Source organism: Bombina bombina, chromosome 6 (genome assembly GCF_027579735.1).
Source record: "Bombina bombina isolate aBomBom1 chromosome 6, aBomBom1.pri, whole genome shotgun sequence".
NCBI classification, from domain to species: domain Eukaryota; kingdom Metazoa; phylum Chordata; class Amphibia; order Anura; family Bombinatoridae; genus Bombina; species Bombina bombina.
Genome location: NC_069504.1, coordinates 664521902 through 664542058, shown reverse-complemented (window position 1 = coordinate 664542058; position 20157 = coordinate 664521902). Strand labels below are relative to the sequence as shown.

The 20157-nt window shown below is 41.7% G+C and overlaps 1 protein-coding gene across 2 annotated transcripts in view; it reads right to left on the bottom strand.

Moving 5' to 3' along the window:
* CRTC3 (CREB regulated transcription coactivator 3) overlaps positions 1-20157 on the bottom strand; it is a 668286-nt gene that overhangs the window by 238375 nt on the left and 409754 nt on the right. The window lies entirely within an intron of this gene.

Sequence of the window (20157 nt, the reverse complement as noted above, 5' to 3'; positions counted from 1 at the left end):
GGGACAAGGCAGGAACTTAAACGGAAGGCACCACTGCCTGCAAGACCTTTCTCCCAAAAATAGCCTCAGAGGAAGCAAAAGTATCAAATTTTTAGAATTTAGAAAAAGTATGAAGCGAAGACCAAGTCGCCGCCTTACAAATCTGTTCAACAGAGGCCTCATTTTTAAAAGCCCATGTGGAAGCTACCGCTCTAGTGGAATGAGCTGTAATTCTTTCAGGAGGCTGCTGGTCAGCAGTCTCATAAGCTAAACGGATTATGCTTCTCAGCCAAAAAGAAAGAGAAGATGCTGAAGCCTTTTGGCCTCTCTTCTGTCCAGAGTAGACAACAAACAATGCAGATGTTTGACGAAAATCCTTAGTAGCTTGTAAATAAAACTTTAAAGCACGAACCACATCAAGATTGTATAATAGACGTTCCTTCTTTGAAGAAGGATTAGGACACAGTGATGGAACAACAATCTCCTGATTGATATTCTTATTAGATACCACCTTAGGAAGAAACCCAGGTTTGGTACGCAAAACTACCTTATTTGTATGGAAGATCAGATAAGGGGAATCACACTGTAAGTCAGATAACTCTGAAACTCTTCGAGCCGAAGAGATAGCTACCAAAAACAGAACTTTCCAAGATAGAAGTTTGATATCTATGGAATGCAGAGGTTCAAACGGAACCCCTTGAAGTACTTTAAGAACTAAATTTAAAATCCATGGTGGAGCAACAGGTTTAAACACAGGCTTGATTCTAACTAAAGCCTGACAAAACGCCTGAACGTCTGGAACATCTGCCAGACGCTTGTGCAGAAGAATAGACAGAGCATAAATCTGTCCCTTTAAAGAACTAGCTGACAATCCGTTCTCCAATCCTTCTTGGAGAAAGGATAATATCCTAGGAATCCTGATTTTACTCCATGAGTAACCCTTGGATTCACACCAATGAAGATATTTACACCATATCTTATGAAAGATTTTCCTGGTGACAGGCTTTCGAAAATGAATTAAGGTATCAATGACCGACTCGGAGAAACCACGTTTTGATAAAATCAAGCGTTCAATCTCCAAGCAGTCAGCCGCAGAGAAATTAGATTTGGATGTTTGAATGGACCTTGGAGTAGAAGGTCCTGCCTCAGCGGCAGAGTCCATGGTGAAAGGGATGACATGTCCACCAGATCTGCATACCAAGTCCTGCGTGACCACGCATGTGCTATCAAAATCACCGAAGCTCTCTCCTGCTTGATCTTGGCAATCAGACGAGGGAGGAGAGGAAATGGTGGGAACACATAAGCCAGGCTGAAGGACCAGGGCACTGCTAGAGCATCTATCAGTGCTGCCTGGGGATCCCTTGACCTGGACCCGTAACAGGGAAGCTTGGCGTTCTGACGAGACGCCATCAGATCCACTTCTGGTTTGCCCCATAGTTGAAACAGCTGGGCAAATACCTCCGGATGGAGCTCCCACTCCCCCGGATGAAAAGTCTGCCGACTTAGAAAATCCGCCTCCCAGTTCTCTACTCCTGGGATATGGATAGCTGAGAGATGGAAAGAGTGAACCTTTGCCCATAGAATTATCTTTGAAACCTCCAACATTGCCAGGGGGCTTCTTGTCCCTCCCCTGATGATTGATATAGGCTACAGTCGTGATATTGTCTGACTGAAATCTGATGAACCTGACCGCAGCTAATTGAGGCCAAGCCTGAAGAGCATTGAATATCGCTCTCAGTTCCAGAATGTTTATCGGAAGGAGGGCTTACTCCTGAGTCCACGAACCCTGAGCCTTCAGGGAGTTCCAGACTGCGCCCCAGCCCAGAAGGCTGGCATCTGTCGTGACTATAGTCCACTCTGGCCTGCGGAAACTCATTCCCCTGGACAGATGGACTCGAGAGAATCACTAGAGAAGAGAATCCCTGGTCTCTTGATCCAGATTTAGCAGAGGGGACAAATCTGTGTAATCCCCATTCCACTGATTGAGCATGCAAAGTTGCAGTGGTCTGAGATGTAGGCGGGCAAACGGAACTATGTCCATTGCCGCTACCATTAGGCCGATTACTTCCATACGCTGAGCCACTGACGGCCGAGAAGTGGAATGAAGAGCACGGCAGGAAGTTAGAAGCTTTGATAACCTGACCTCTGTCAGAAAAATTTTCATTGCTACTGAATCTATCAGTGTTCCTAGGAAGGAAACTCTTGTGAGAGGGGAGAGAGAACTCTTTTCTTCATTCACCTTCCACCCGTAAGACCTCAGAAAGGCCAGAACAATGTCCGTATGGGACTTCGCGATTTGAAAAGTCGACGCCTGTATCAGAATGTTGTCTAGGTAAGGAGCCACCGCTATGCCCCATGGCCTTAGAACCGCCAGTACGGACCCTAGAACCTTCGTAAAGATTCTTGGTGCCGTGGCTAACCCGAAGGGAAGAGCCACAAACTGGTAATGCCTGTCTAAGAAGGGGAACCTGAGGAACTGATGATGATCTCTGTGAATCGGAATGTGGAGATAAGCATCCTTTAATTCCACGGTAGTCATATATTGACCCTCCTGGATCATAGGGAGGATGGTTCGTCTCCATCTTGAAGGATGGGACCCTGAGAAATTTGTTTAGGATCTTGAGATCCAAGATTGGTCTGAAAGTTCCCTCTTTTTTGGGAACTATAAACAGATTTGAATAGAAGCCCTGCCCCTGTTCCTCCCTTGAAACTGGGTGGATCACTCCCATAACCAGCAGGTCTTGAACACAACGTAAGAATGTCTCTCTCTTTATCTGGTTTACAGATAATTGTGAGAGATGAAATCTCCCCTTTGGAGATGAAGCTTTGAAGTCCAGAAGATATCCCTGGGAACAATCTCTAATGCCCAGGGCCTGGACGTCTCTTGCCCAAGCCTGGACGAAGAGAGAGAGTCTGCTCCCCACTAGATCCAGTCCCGGATCGGGGGCTACTCCTTCATGCTGTCTTAGAGGCAGCCGCAGGTTTCTTGGCCTGCTTTCCCTTATTCCAAGCCTGGTTAGGTCTCCAGGCTGGTTTGGACTGGGCGAAATTTCCCTCTTGTTTTGCATTAGAGGAAACTGAAGCTGTGCCACTCTTGAAGTTTCGAAAGGAACGAAAATTATTCTGTTTGGTCCTTAACTTATTGGACCTATCCTGAGGAAGGGCGTGACCTTTTCCTCCAGTAATATCAGAAATGATCTCCTTCAGACCGGGCCCGAATAGGGTCTGTCCCTTGAAGGGGATGTTAAGAAGCTTAGACTTTGAAGTAACGTCTGCTGACCAGGACTTAAGCCATAGCGCCCTACGCGCCAAAATGGCAAAACCTGAATTCTTACCCGTTAGCTTGGCTAAATGAAAAATGGCGTCAGAAATAAATGAGTTAGCTAACTTAAGAGCTTTAATCCTGTCTAGAATATCGTCTAATGGGGTCTCCACCTGTAGAGCCTCCTCAAGAGACTCAAACCAAAAAGCCGCTGCAGCAGTAACTGGGGCAATGCATGCAAGAGGCTGGAGAATAAAACCTTGATGTAGAAAAATTTTCTTAAGGAGACCCTCCAATTTTTTATCCATAGGACCTAGGAAAGCACAACTGTCCTCGACGGGGATAGTTGTACGCTTAGCTAGGGTGGAGACTGCTCCCTCCACCTTAGGAACCGTCTGCCACGAGTCCCGTATGGTGGCATCTATGGGAAACATCTTTTTAAAAGCAAGAGGGGGAGAGAACGGCACACCTGGTCTATCCCATTCCTTAATAATAATTTCCGAAAACCTCTTAGGGACTGGAAAAACATCAGTGTAAACAGGCACTGCAAAGTATTTGTCCATTTTACACAATTTCTCTAAAACCACAATGGGGTCACAGTCATCCAGAGTCGCTAAAACCTCCCTAAGCAATAAGCGGAGGTTTTCAAGCCTAAATTTAAACGCTGTCATCTCAGAATCAGACTGAAGCAACGCCTTCCCTGAGTCTGAAATGTCACCCACAGATAGAAGCTCACCTGCCTCGGTATATCGGACATAGGCAATAAAGCGTCATAAAGCTCTGTATTAATTCTAGCCCCAGAGCTGTCTCGCTTTCCTTGTAGCCCTGGCAGTTTAGAGAATACCTCTGTGAGGGTAGCATTCATAACTGCCGCCATGTCCTGTAAGGTAAAAGAATTAGACGCGCTAGATATACTTGGCATCACTTGAGCGGGAGTTATAGGTTCTGACACTTGGGGAGAGTTAGATGGCATAATCTCCCTCTTTTTAGTCAGAGAATCCCCTGGAGATAAATCTTTAAGCGCCATAATATGGTCTTTATAGTTTATAGAAATTTCAGTACATTTGGTACACATTCTAAGAGGGGGTTCCACAATGGCTTCCAAACATATTGAACAAGGAGTTTCCTCTATGTCAGACATGTTTAACAGACTAGTAATGAGACAAGCAAGCTTGGAAAACACTTTAATAAAGGTGAAACAGCAATTAAACAAAAACGTTACTGTGCCTTTAAGAGAAAAAAACTAGCACTTAAACTGCAAAACAGTGAAAAAATACAGTAAAATCTTTGAAATTTTTACAGTGTGAATAAGGGACTAAAGCAGCATTGCACCCACTTGCAAATGGATGATTAACCCCTTAGGCCCAAAGCCAGATTTAAAAACGTTAAAAAACGTTAAAAATCAATTGAGCACCATGCCACAGCTCTGCTGAGGCTCCTACCTGCCCATAAAAACGATTTTGTGCAGAAATAACCCCTTTGAAATGGTTCTCAGATGCCAGGGGACTCTTCTAGGGAAGCTGGATGTCTCAGTCTGAATTAAAACTGCACAGTTAAAATAGGCCCCTCCCACCATGTACTGGATGTCAGAGGGGCCTTAAGAAAATACTCCTGGGAGTATCTGACTAGCCATGTGGAAACTAGGCCCCAAATAAAGACTTATCTCCCTCAGAGAAAAAACTTCCTATTTATGAAACATGTAAACGTTTTGTCACTAAGTAATATGAGTATTAACATGAGTATTATTACCCTGTTATGTAAGCATGATCCCAGTCGCTGTTAAATCACTGCATCAGGCTTACCTCAAATACACAAGGCTCTGTCAGCATTTTCTAGAAGTTATTCCTCTCTCTAGAAATAAAAATACTGAACATTCCTCAAAGCAGGTAATCTGCAGGCCGTTCCCCCAACTGAAGTTTTCCCATATTCATCAGTTGTGTGTGAGAACAGCAATGGACCTTAGTTACAAACCGCTAAGATCATCAAATCTCCAGGCAGAACTCTTCTTCTAATTTCTGCCTGAGAGAAAAACAGTACAACGCCGCTACCGTTTAAAAATAACAAACTCTTGATTGAAGGTAAAACTACACTAAGTCACCACATATCTCTTGATACTTCCTTTCTTGTTGAGAGTTGCAAGAGAATGACTGGGAGTGGCAGTTAGGGGAGAAGCTATATAGACAGCTCTGCTGTGGGTGTCCCTTGCAACTTCCTGTTGGGAAGGAGAATATCCCACAAGTAATGGATGAACCCGTGGACTGGATACACCTTACAAGAGAAAATATGAATAGTCATGTACAATGCATATTGTTTAAATTATTTTAGATAACTTTAAATTGATTTAATGTTTGCTTAATATTATTTTAAAAATAAAAATATATTTTCAAAAATATATGTATGTTAGAAATAATAGCAAGCAATTATTAAATCCCTTTTAGGTTATCTCCAATAATTAAAATATTCTACATTGTACACGACAATGCATATTTTGTCATGGAGAAGAGATAAACGCCGGCAAAACCTCTCAGGCCTATCCCTACTCCTGGAACTCAGCATTGGACCGGAATTGAGCCCCTGGTCCGCTGCTTCTTAAAAGGGGTATAAATTGAGTAGGGTGCAAGGGATCAAGTTGGTCTTTTAGTATGTTGTCGGCCATTGGATGAGGCACCTCTTGTTAGGGGGGTGCTACCTTAAGGAGGAATGGGGTACCAGATTTGAAGTATCCCCTATTCTTCCAGAAGCCAGCACCCCCAAACAAGTAGTTTCACTTAGTGCCTCATCAAATTGCAGACAACATACTAAAAGATCGACTTGATCCCTTGCACCCTACTCGATCAACACCCCTGGGACTACTCGATCAACACCCCTGGGACTCAAATTCCGGTCTGGCACTGAGATTCAAGAGGACGGATAGGCCGAGGAAGTTTTGCTAATCCTCCAGCAGTGAGCCACCGGCGTTTTAGCGCATCTCCATGACACATTATTTAAACATTGATGATAACTGTAGCGACATAGCTTCATAGTTAGAATAAGGAGGTTTATTACTTATAGTATAGTTTATTATAGTTATTTATTTTTTGACAATAGGCAGTTAGATGGGCGTTCCAGGGAAGTGTTGTTTAGACATGACGTCAGTGTAGGCATTATTAGGGACTTAGCTGGGCATTCCAGGGTTTTTTAGGTTCTTCGTGATGTAGATGGTCTGGAGGAGCTAGCTGGGCAGGGTAGGGGGAGTGTAGCTGTAGGCGGTCGCTGGGAGGTAGGGAGGTGGAGCAGGGGGAGGATAGCTTAAAGGGACACTAAACCCAAATTTTTTCTTACATGATTCAGATAGATCATGCAATTTTAAGCAACATTCTAATTTTACTCCTATTATCAATTTTTCTTTGTTCTCTTGCTATGTTTATTTTAAAAAGAAGGCATCTAAGCTATTTATTTGGTTCAGGAACCTGGAAAGCACTTATTCATTCGTGGATGAATTTATCCACCAATCAATAAGAACAACCCAGGTTGTTCACCAAAAATGGGCCGGCATCTAAACTTACATTCTTGCATTTCAAATAAAGTTACCAAGAGAATGAAGAAAATTTGATAATAGGAGTAAATTAGAAAGTTGCTTAAAATTGCATGCTCTATCTGAATCACAAAAGAAAATTTTAGGTTCAGTGTCCCTTTAAGCGTGACGTAGTTATAGGCGTTCAGGGGGAGTTAACAATGTATGTTAATGAAAGTAGCCTGCACTTTGCTTTGGCCACTGACACAAGGTCGATATGTTCAAAGCAGAGAAGTGCAGGTTGCGAGGAAGGTAGTGGCCATGTTTGTCTCACCAGCAATCAGTTGCCGAGACAACATTGTCTGAGTTAGTTAAAGGGACATGGGACCCACATTTTTTCTTTCATGATTTAGAAAGAGAATGCAATTGTAAACATCTTTCTAGATTACTTCTATTATCTAATTAGTTTTATTCTCTTGATATTCTTTGCTGAAAAACATATCTAGATATGCTCAGTAGCTGCTGATTGGTTGCTGCACATAGAAGCCTCGTGTGATTGGCTCACCATGTGCACTGCTTTTTCTTCAACTAAGGATATCTAAAAAATGAAGCAAAATAAATAATAGCAGTAAATTGCAATGTTGTTTAAATTTCTATTCTCTATCTGAATCATGAAAGAAAGATTTTGGGTTTAGTGGCCCTTTAAAGAGTAGGCGTTGTAAAACTTAGGTCCCAGAGCATTTTTTGAAGTGTGCCTACACTAAAACTTATTTTAATTTCAGTGAGCGCACTTCAAATAGGACTCCCCCCTCCACTGTAATATGCAGACAAGCAGGAATGTTGTAGATGTGGTCTGTGACGTCATGCTCCTATTGACTCGCCGGCATTGCTCAGACATGCCCCTTTTTAAAAAATATTCTGACAGACCACTGGGCTACGATACTAACTAGGCTATCGAAGCAGTTTCCGTCAATGTTTTGAACATCGGGGCTTTAGTCTGAACTTCAAATGATTAGCAATTTATTTATTTTTTGCCAAATTTCAAAGTTATGACTATTTCCACTCCTCCTGTATCACGTACCAGCCATCAGCCAATCACAAATGCATATACGTATATTCTGTGAATTCTTGCACATGCTCAGTTGGTAACTCAAAAAGTGTAAATATAAAAAGAATGTGCACATTTTGCTAATGAAAGTAACTTGGAAAGTTGTTTAAAATTGCCTGCTCTATCAGAATCATGAAAGTTTAATTTTGACTTGAGTGCCCCTTTAAGACATTCCTGACCTCAAAAAGGCCATAGCCGAGTTTAATTTTAAAGTTGAGGAATGAGCATTGGCCTATTGTGAGTTCTAAAATGTACACGTTGTTACATAAAATGATTCTGGATACACACTCTCTGTTACAAGTCGTCTCCTTCCTGAGGTGGCATAAAGTCCAGCTTTTATATCCCCTGCTCCTCATCTTAGATGCTCCAAGGACAAGGTTTCAACAACTTCACCATATGTGGAACCTAAAAAGCATTTTCTCTCCACATTGTATCTATCTATCCTCTAACACCCTCTTACCAAACATCCCACCAGATGCATCAACCTCCTCTAATCTATCTAAGTAATAAATTAACGAGAGCACCCTAAATATATACGTACAACCAAAAACTAGGTGATGATGAATGGATAAATTATTTATTAGAAATAAAACTATAATATTAAAAGTACTTCTCTCTAAATCTGCCATCCTAAATAAGAATTAACCTCTACTATAAAAACAGCACCAAAAGAGAAGACAAATAACAAAAAATATATAATTTATTAAACTGTGACAATTAATATATATAAAATCACTACATAAAACAAAGATAAAATCGATCCAAAGAAAAATGGATATATAAATGGATATATAAATACAAACAATGTGTGCAAATAAATCAATTCAGCTAGTAATACATTAGGCTGAATACATAAAACAAGAGACAAAGGGGCCGTTTTACCATTGTGCGGGCGGACATGATCCGCTGTAGCGGATCATGCCCGCCGCAGATCGATAAATGCCAACAGCATACGCTGTCGGCATTTATCATTGCACTAGCATTTCTTGTGAAATGCTTGTGCAATGCACCACCTATAAATTTGCGGCCAATCGGCCACTAGCAAGGGGTGTCAATCATCCCAATCATATCTGATAGGGATGATTGCAGTCCGCCCCCTCAGAGGTGGCGGACGAGTTAAGGAGCAGCCGTCTTACGACGGCTGTTTCTTAACTTCCACTTCAGGTGGACCTGAAGTGGAGTGGGTCGGAAGCAGCATCCACTGCTTCATAAATCGACACATAACTGTTTGCCTGGCCAGGTTGAATATCCACACAACGTGTTTCAGGGCTCCTCCCCCTTCCTTAGGTGTGTATGGATGGTAGGGAATAGTCTCTTTATAAAATATGTCATCAACTATGACAACCCCGATACACCCAAACCCTTTTCCAACGCTATGCAACATATTTCCACAAACCCAATTTCCTACAAGCAATACTATTGCACCCTTGCCCTGTCTAATATCTCATGTCACAGTGCCATTGCCATACCCAATGGGTCTCTTCATATATCCTCGTTCCTGCAACAACACCTAGTGGTGGTTGTGGCAAGGGTGAGGAGGGTATTGATGTGGAGTCTAGCACATGACATGTATTAAACATACAAGCATCTAAGTGGTTTTGGAAGGATATGTGGTCACATATGTAGCTCCAAGTTGTACAAATGGCCACTCCGTTCTCTTCACCCTATAAAACACATACTGAACACAAATTTAACCCCTTATGGACATATGCTTTTCTGTACTTAAATGACACAGGTAATTTTGCCATTTTTGCTCTGTATTGGTTTCCACATAATTATCCGGTATCTTGTGAATGGGGCATGAAGCCCAACATTTTCTTTCATAATTCAGATAGTCTACAATTTAAAACAACTTTCCAATTTACGTCTATTATCAATTTTGCTTAATTCTCCTGGTATCCTATATTGAAGGAGCAGCAATGCAATACTGGGTGCTAGCTGAACACATTGGTAAGCCAATGATGAGCGGTATATATGTGCAGCCACCTCAGCACCTGAGCCTAACTAGTTATGCTTTTCAACAAAGGATACCATGAGAATGAAATACATTAGATAATAGTAGTGAAGTGGAAAGTGGTTTAATATGTATGCTCTATCTGAAACAATTTATGGGGGTTTCACATCTTCAATTTTGCCAGATTAATTTATTGGGCTCTTGTCTCATCGAGGCCCAAATATTCAAAGATTCTCAAGCTTATAAAGAAATTGCACTTTACACTTAACAAAGGCCGAACTCCCTGAATTTTCAGATGAAAAAAGAGCGGAACTCTCTAGCACAGTGAGATCTCTCTCATTTATGTATGTGAAGCAGAGACAAGCCCAGTGCAATATAGCACTGCATGATATGACAGTTTTGTTACACTTTGACTTTGTGCATTGCATTTTATATTACTAAACATTGTAAACTTAGTTTCAGAAAATGAGAGGGACAGGGCAGTTCCCTGGACCGAACCGGGGAGTTCCCAGGGTATGTCTGAAGCTCTCTCACAAGTCAGGTGAAGTTTGTTCAAAATTCACAATACCCTTATTTTAACTCACAGTAATATATAGTAAAATATAGACAAAGGCAAGTTAAATTGTTGTGAAAACATGTCAGTTTAATTTGGAATTGATGCAAACTTATATCAGCCCCAGGGGTTCTCCAATAACCTTCCTTCTCCCATGTGAAATTTTGAATCCCAGAGAGCTCATTGCTTTCTATAGAAGGCATCTCTCATCTCTCTGGGATTTTCCAGGTTCCTCCCCTTTTCTTAGAAAATTCAGTGAGTTCTGCCTCTGTGAAATCAGCACTATATTAATATTTTATATATATATATATATATATATATATATATATATATATACACACACACACACATACACACACCACTGGTCGTCATGTGAGCTGTAATACATTTAGGGGACAACTTACCCGCCACCAAGTGAGCCTTGTAAATCACCTGTTTAAGCCAAGATGAAAACACTACCTTAAGTAGATTTTTCCCCCTTTATGAGTGCCAGAGTAATGCACAAACTAGAAGTCTTCCTGAACTCCTTAGTAGCTTAGAGATCAAACTTCAAGGCTCTGACTACGTCCAGATTATGTAACAATCTTTCCTTAGAGTTAGCAGGGTCTGGACCAGTGCTTTCCAAACTGTGTGTCGGGACACATTAGTGTGTCGGCAGCAGTGTGTAGGTGTGTCCCTGCTTCAGCACAAATTTTTTAAAATTTATTTATTTATTTTTTAAATAGTTTTTTGGTTTCTGACTTTCGACTTGGCTGCTACGCATATCACATGGTTAATACGTGATTGATACCTAGTGGGTCACAGATCATCTTAACTAATTGGCACAGCTCAGTGGGAACTGAAACTATTACCATTGGCGGCTTTGGCGGCACATTGGCTTCTGACTGCACGTGTAGTCTCCTTAATTGGCTCGTGACTGCAAGTGTAGCCAGTGAGTGGGACAGCTGTGTGCTTGCAGCGCGGGCAGTAGTCAGTCGGACTCACAGAGCTCTGAGGGTGGCAGCTTAAACACTGAGCAGAAGTCAGTGGGATTTTTTTGCAGCTAGCTCCCAGTAGTGCATTGCTGCTCCTGCTCTTGATATATGGATAGGAAGTGGAAGCTTAAAAATGCTTGATGATGAAATGCGAGTGTCTTTATCTAATATTCCACCAAATATTCCGAAACTGTGTTCAACCCATCAACCTCATACATCCCATTAAAATAGTAAGTAGCTATTGGTGTTATTAATTCTTGCACATACTTACTGTTACTTGTAAATACATTTTGTTATTATATAATTTATGTATGTGTCCGTCTCCTTTTTGCTAGTACAACTAAATTACTGTGTCGCGAAATGATGTAGGTCTACAAAGTGTGTCACCATCATGAAAAGTTTGGAAAGCTCTGGTCTGGACAAAGAGAAGTAACAACAATTTCTTGATTGATGTTATCAGTAGAAACCACTTTAGAAAGAAAATCATATTTTCTTACCCTTAGAGGAGGATCACAGTAAAGATAGCTAACAAGAAAAGTACATTACAAGACAACAGTTATAAGTCAATGGAGTGCATTGGTTCAAAAGGGGGAAATTGAAGAACTGAAAGATCTAGGTTCAAATTCCAGGGAGGAGAAATAGGTCTTACAACTGGGCTAATTCTAACTAACTCCTGAACAAAGGTCTGAACATCAGGAAGTTTAACCAACTTCCTATGAAAATGAACAGATAAAGCAGAAATTTGACCTATCAGGGAACTAGCTGATAAACCTTGGTCAAAGCCATCTTGCAAGAACTATAGAATGTTCGGGATCCAAAAGGAACACCAAGAAAATGCTTTAGAGCTCCACCACACAAAATATGCTTTCTAAATCTTGTAGTAAATCTTTTGAGTCAAAGGTTTCCTTGTCTGTATCAGAGTATAAATCACAGAATCTGAGAATTCTCTATGTCTCCAAACTAGCGTTCAACCTCAAGCTTAGAGATTTGAGATCCTGATGGAAAAAGAGGACCTCATGATAACAGGTCTGGTCTCAGAGGAAGATGCCAAGGAGGTGTTGAGGACATCTGTGCTAGGTCCGCATACCATGTCCTGCAGGGCCAGGCTGGAGCAACCAATATTACTGATGCTGACTCTTGTTTGATCCGAGCAGAACAAACGGAGGAAATAGTTATGCTAGATTGAATTCCCATGGACATACCAAGGCATCTACCATGTGAGCCCTTGGATCGCTTGATCTTGCACAGTACTTTGGAAGTTGGTGATTTAAGTGGGTAGCCATCAGATCTAGGTCTGGTAGGCCCCTTTTGATCACAATCTGATTGAATACGTCCTGATGGAGAGACCATTCTCCTGGATGGACTGACTGAAGGCTGAGGTAGTCCACTTCCTAGTTGTTTATACCTGGAATGTGAATCGCTAACAGGGATAATTGATTCCACTCTGCACAGGAAAGAATCTGAAAGACTTCCTGAATGGCCAGTAGACTGTGGGTACCTCCTTGATGATTGATATAGGCCACTTCTGTGATATTGTACAACTGTAAGTGGAAACATTTTTCCTCCTTCAACAGGGGCCAAGCCTGAAGAGCTTGAAAAATTTCTCGAAGTTCCAGAATGTTTATTGGTAACCTTACTGCTAAAGGAGATTAAACTCCTTGCGCTCTTCGAGAATTGGAGACTGTCCCCCAGCCTAACAGACTAGCATCCATTGTGACAATGGTCCATGAAGGAAGAAGAAAACATGCCCCAAGGGTCAAAGAAGGACTATGTGTCCACCAAGACAGAGACTGTCTGATGGATAAATCCAGAGTGATTTGTTGGTCCAAATGTAGATAATTCTTTGACCACTGACTGAGCATGGATAATTTAAGGGGATGTAAATGAAAGCGAGCAGAAGGAACCATGTCTGAAGCGGTTACAATAAGACCCACTAACTCCCTGCACTTAGCTACAGACGGCAATGGAGTATTCTGCAGGGAGAAACATGCTCTCTCTAGCTTTTACCTGCCCGGATATAATGAGCTTTTAGGAACATTGATCTTCCAACCATGGTCTTGAAGAAATAATAGAAGCTTGCGAGTATGAGTGATGATTACCGACAGAGAAAGAGCTTTCACCAGTATGTCGCCCACATATGGTGCAATAGAAACCCCCCTGATCTCTGATCATCACTCACAGAGCATGTAGCACCTTTGTTAAGATGCGTGGAACTGTAGCCAAGGCAAACAAAACTGGTAGTGTTTATCCATATATGCAAACCTCAGGAACTGATAGCGATCCCTGTGAATAGGAATGTGCAGGTATGAATCCTTAAGGTCTATTGTAGTCATAAACTGACCCCATTGAATTAAGGGCAAGATTGTGTGAATGGTCTCTATCACAAACATGTTTAGAGTATTTAGATCTAAGACAGGTCTGTAAGTCCCTTCCTTCTTTGGGACAATGGATAGATTGGAACCCTAGACCTTGTTGAGATACAGGTACTGTGATAATTACCCCAATATCCTCTAATTCCTGAACACAGTGTAGAAAGGCAGTCACCTTTGACTGAAGTTTGGGGACATGAAACAGAAGGAATCGTCCTCGAGGAGGTCTAGAACAAAAGCCTATCTGGTAACCCTGAGAAAAGATATTTCAAACCCAGAGGTCCTGGACTGAACTGCACCAAGCCTCCTGAAAGAGACTCAGTCTGCCCCCACCAGAACAGATTCTGGTTTGGGGGCCGAACCTTCATGTTGATTTAGTGGTGGTATTGGAAATTTTATATTGCTTGTTCTTTGACTATGAAGAACCAGGCTTCAAGGCTGACTTGGAGGGCTCAGGTTTCTAAAAAGTAGATGACTTCTGATTTCCTCTTCTGTTCTTTCTTTTGAATTGTTCATCCTAAGGAAAAAATGTTCCTTTCCCACCAGTAACTGTCTTAATAACAGAGTCCAAGTCTGAACCGAATAGAATCTTCCCTTGGAAGGAAAGTCATTAGTCTATTTTTAGATATGTCTGCAAAATTGTAATTATAAGGATCTCCTTGTGAGCACTGCCATAGACATAATTTTTACTTTTATCTTAATAATGTCCATTACAGTATCACAGCTAAATGCTTGAGCCATTTTAGGTGCTTTAATGCAATTTTGTAAATCCTCAGTAGAGGAATTTTCCGCAACCATTTTGGCTAGGGAGTCACACCATAGTGTTCCATATACCGCCACACAGGTGAGAAAAACAGCTGGTCTAAGTAAAAAAACATGTTTGGAGAGTTTGCTTACGAAATACTCTAATTTGAGTTCCATTGGGCCTCTAAACAATTTCCTCCATAGGGATAGTCGTACGTTTGGTGAGAGTGGAAATAGCACCATCAACATTAGGGATAGTTTCCCATACTTCCACATCCTGTTCTGGAATATGGTACATTTTCCTGAACCTTGTGGAAGGAGTGAAAGGTGCATCTGGCTTTTTCCTTTCCCTAGTAATATAGTCGGACACTAAATCAGAGACCGGAAACACCTGTGGAATTTGTGGTGGAGTTTTGAAAACAATATTTAACTGGTAAACAGGCTTCTTTTCAGCAGGTTTTTCCTCAGGAATTTTAGAGTCTCTAATATACCTCCTGCAATAAGTTGCAGATATGATCCACTTTAAATCTAAATGCATATTCAGAATCAGGAACAGGCTCCTGCTCATCTAATGACCATTTTCCATCAGAACTATTATTATTTGCGTCCTCAGGATCAAACGCTTACTTGGTTTGGGGATTGCCGCCAAACAATCTGTCACAATTTTGTACAGGCTGCTTTTAAATTCAGGAGTAAAATCAGTAGAATCCCCCTGAGTGACAAGTATTGGGCCAACTTCTCTCTAGGAAGTGAAAGGTTGTGTTTGGTTTGCATGCAAAATCTGAAATACACAATTCTCACAGATTTGTTTGACCTGGCATAATGGAACAGATTTTCAAAATAAACAAATATATGTAGCTAAAGGGATATCAGAAAATGACTCCCCTATAGAAATTTCAGTGGGGACGGATTTTTTTTTTTTTTATGTTGTTACCAATATAACAGTATACAATGACATCTTATATAATAAGCAGTTTAGAGAAAACCTGGTAGAGAGCCATCTACACTATGTAACACTCCCTCAGACAATTATACAATTTCCCAGTGTAATAAGCTTAAAAGCCCTTAAGTAGCTACTGTATGGGTACTCAACCCTTTCCTGGAACTGGCAGGCCCTGGAAATACGTTTAGAATCAGGACCCAACTGTTGTAGTAGAAATCTAGTTGCTGAGGCTCCAGATTGATAGAGAAAAAGAGTGGGAATACTGAGGGGGCAGAGCTACCCCCGGGAGCAAAACCGGTGTCTTTGTAGTCAGGAAAAAGCACTTTTGGTTCCATCTAAATAAAATATAGTGCACCAAGCATAATAACGCCATAAAAGATTACAAAAACATGTTCCCCAGCCTAACCGGAGCCTCCACTACAAAACCGCATCTTGCACTAAGCAATTGCCTGTTTTCTTAAAGGGCGACACACAGATTTTAAAAGTGCCCAAAACATTACCTCTGAAGCTGTCAGAGGCCTGTAAAGGGTCAGAGGCTTCCCTGATAGTGTTCCCAATATTGATAGAACCATTAGGGACATGATATAGAAAAAAAAAGTGTGTCATGAGAAGAGCAGGTTAATTCCCCTGGCTATAGTGTACCTGTGTCAGAGTACCAACAAATTGCCTCTGGGCTGTGTCTATACTGAGTAAATGCACTTGCCTTACGCAGCATCCCTCCACTGGCTTACCAGGCATGCCAATCTATGTCAGTGCAGATGCAGCACTATCCAGTAGAGAGCCCATCCAGTGTAGGTATTGAGTACCACAGAGGATTGCCGTAGCTACACTATGGAAAAAATGGGATTATTTAAAAAAAAAAACAAAAAAAAAACAGACCAATTTTATTGCAAAATGGGTACTGGCAGCTAGCTGCCAGAACCTAAGATGGTTGCAAATTGGAAGAGGGGGGAGGTTAAGAGAGCTGTTTGGGAGGGGATCGTGGAGGTTGGGGGGAACCTACACTGCAGATTATTTATATATATATATATATATATATATATATATATATATATATATATATATACTTATTTTAGTACTGGGAGACTTTCTGCCAGTACTTAAGACGGCATTGACAATTGTGAGGTGGGGGAGGGAAGAGAGCTATTTGAGAGGGGTCAGGGAGGGATCAGGGGGTGGGATGTGTCAGTTGGGCGGTGATCTCTACACTAAAGCTAAAATTAACCCTACAAGCTACCTAATTAACCCCTTCACTGCTGGGCATAACACAAGTGTGGTGCGCAGCAGCATTTAGTGGCCTTCTAATAACTGAAAAGCAAAAAGCAAAATGCCAAAGCCATTTATTTCTGCTATTTCTGAACAAAAGGGATCCCAGAGAAGCATTTACAACTATTTTTGCCATTATTGTACAAGCTGTTTGTAAATAATTTTAGTGAGAAACCTAGTTTGTGAAAAAGTGAACGATTTTTTTATTTGATCGCATTTGGCGGTGAAATGGTGGCATGAAATATACCAAAATGGGCCTAGATCATTACTTTGAGTTTTCTACTAAAAATATATATATATATATATACATACATGTGAAGGGTTATTCAGGGATTCCTGACAGATATCATTGTTACAATGTAACTATCACTAATTTTGAAAAAAAAAACACGGTTTGGAAATAGCAAAGTGCTTCTTGTACTTATTGCCCTATAACTTAAAAAAAGCAAAGAACATGTAAACATTGGGTATTTCTAAACTCAGGACAAAATTTAGAAACTATTTAGCATGGGTGTTTTTGGTGGTTGTAGATGTGTAACAGATTTTGGAGGTCAAATTTCGAAAAAGTGCGTTTTTGTCAATTTTTTCATCATATTTTATAAAAAATGATAGTAAATTATAAGATATGATGAAAATAATGGTATCTTTAGAAAGTCCATTTAATGGCGAGAAAAAACATAAGTTATGCTTACCTAATAAATTTCTTTCTCTTGTAGTGTATCCAGTCCACGGATCATCCATAACTTGTGGGATATTCTCCTTCCCAACAGGAAGTTGCAAGAGGATCACCCACAGCAGAGCTGCTATATAGCTCCTCCCCTAACTGTCATATCCAGTCATTCGACCGAAAACAAACAGAGAAAGGAGAAACCATAGGGTGCAGTGGTGACTGTAGTTTAATTAAAATTTAGACCTGCCTTAAAAGGACAGGGCGGGCCGTGGACTGGATACACTACAAGAGAAAGAAATTTATCAGGTAAGCATAAATTATGTTTTCTCTTGTTAAGTGTATCCAGTCCACGGATCATCCATAACTTGTGGGATACCAATACCAAAGCTAAAGTACACGGATGATGGGAGGGACAAGGCAGGATTATGCGGAAGGAACCACTGCCTGAAGAACCTTTCTCCCAAACACAGCCTCCGAAGAAGCAAAAGTATCAAATTTGTAAAAGTTTGAAAAAGTGTGAAGCAAAGACCAAGTCGCAGCCTTGCAAATCTGTTCAACAGAGGCCTCATTTTTGAAGGCCCAGGTGGAAGCCACAGCTCTAGTAGAATGAGCTGTAATCCTTTAAGGGGGCTGCTGTCCAGCAGTCTCATAGGCTAGGCTTATTACGCTCTGAAGCAAAAAGGAAAGAGAGGTTGTCGAAGCTTTTTGACCTCTCCTCTGTCCAGAGTAAACGACAAACAGGAAAGATGTTTGACGAAAATCCTTAGTAGCTTGTAAGTAAAACTTCAAGGCACGGACTACGTCCAGATTATGTAAAAGACGTTCCTTCTTTGAAGAAGGATTAGGGCACAACGATGGAACAACAATCTCTTGATTGATATTCTTGTTAGAAACCACCTTAGGTAAAAACCCAGGTTTGGTACGCAGAACTACCTTATCTGCATGAAAAATCAGATAGGGAGAATCACATTGCAAGGCAGATAGCTCAGAGACTCTCCGAGCCGAGGAAATAGCCATCAAAAACAGAAGTTTCCAAGATAAAAGTTTAATATCAATAGAATGAAGGGGTTCAAACGGAACTCCTTGAAGAACCTTAAGAACCAAGTTTAAGCTCCACGGGGGAGCAACAGGTTTAAACACAGGCTTAAATCTAACCAAAGCCTGGCAAAATGCCTGTACGTCTGGAACCTCTGCCATTCGCTTGTACAAAAGAATAGACAGAGCAGAAATCTGTCCATTTAAGGAACTAGCTGATAATCCTTTGTCCAAGCCCTCTTGGAGAAAAGACAATATTCTAGGAATCCTTACTTTACTCCATGAGTAAGTCTTGGATTCACACCAATAAAGATATTTACTCCATATCTTGTGGTAGATTTTCCTGGTAACAGGCTTTCGTGCCTGTATTAAAGTATCAATGACTGACTCGGAGAAGCCACGCTTTGATAGAATCAAGCGTTCAATCTCCATGCAGTCAGTCTCAGAGAAATTAGATTTGGATGATTGAAAGGACCTTGTATCAGAAGGTCCTGTCTTAGAGGCAGAGTCCATGGTGGAAAGGATGACATGTCCACTAGGTCTGCATACCAAGTCCTGCGTGGCCACGCAGGTGCTATCAGAATCACCGATGCTCTCTCCTGTTTGATTTTGGCAATCAGTCGAGGGAGCAGAGGAAACGGTGGAAACACATAAGCCAGGTTGAAGAACCAAGGCGCTGCTAGCGCATCTATCAGCGTCGCTTCTGGTTCCTTGGACCTGGATCCGTAACAAGGAAGCTTGGCGTTCTGGCGAGACGCCATGAGATCCAACTCTGGTTTGCCCCAACGATGAATCAACTGAGCAAACACCTCCGGATGGAGTTCCCACTCCCCCAGATGGAAAGTCTGACGACTTAGAAAATCTGCCTCCCAGTTCTCCACGCCTGGGATATGGATTGCTGACAGGTGGCAAGAGTGGTACTCTGCCCAGCGAATTATTTTTGAGACTTCTAACATTGCTAGGGAACTCCTGGTTCCCCCTTGATGGTTGATGTAAGCCACAGTCGTGATGTTGTCCGACTGAAATCTGATGAACCTCAGTGTTGCTGAGGCCAAGCCAGAAGAGCATTGAATATCGCTCTTAACTCCAGAATATTTATTGGAAGGAGTTTCTCCTCCTGAGTCCACGATCCCTGTGCCTTCAGGGAATTCCAGACTGCACCCCAACCTAGAAGGCTGGCATCTGTTGTTACAATTGTCCAATCTGGCCTGCGAAAGGTCATACCCTTGGACAGGTGTACCCGAGACAACCACCAGAGAAGAGAATCTCTGGTCTCTTGATCCAGATTTAGCAGAGGGGACAAATCTGTGCAATCCCCATTCCACTGACTCAGCATGCATAATTGCAGCGGTCTGAGATGAAGGCGCGCAAATGGCACTATGTCCATTGCCGCTACCATTAAGCCGATTACCTCCATACACTGAGCTACCGAAGGGCGCGGCAAGCATTTAGAAGTTTTAATAACCTGGACTCCGTCAGGTAAATTTTCATTTCTACAGAATCTATAAGAGTCCCTAAGAAGGAGACTCTTGTGAGTGGGGATAGAGAACTCTTTTCCTCGTTCACTTTCCACCCATGCGACCTCAGAAATGCCAGAACTATCTCTGTATGAGACTTGGCAACTTGAAAGCTTGACGCCTGTATCAGGATGTCGTCTAGATACGGAGCCACCGCTATGCTTCGCGGTCTTAGAACCGCCAGAAGTGAGCCCAGAACCTTTGTAAAGATTCTCGGGGCTGTAGCCAACCCGAAGGGAAGAGCTACAAATTGGTAATGCCTGTCTAGAAAGGCAAACCTTAGAAACCGA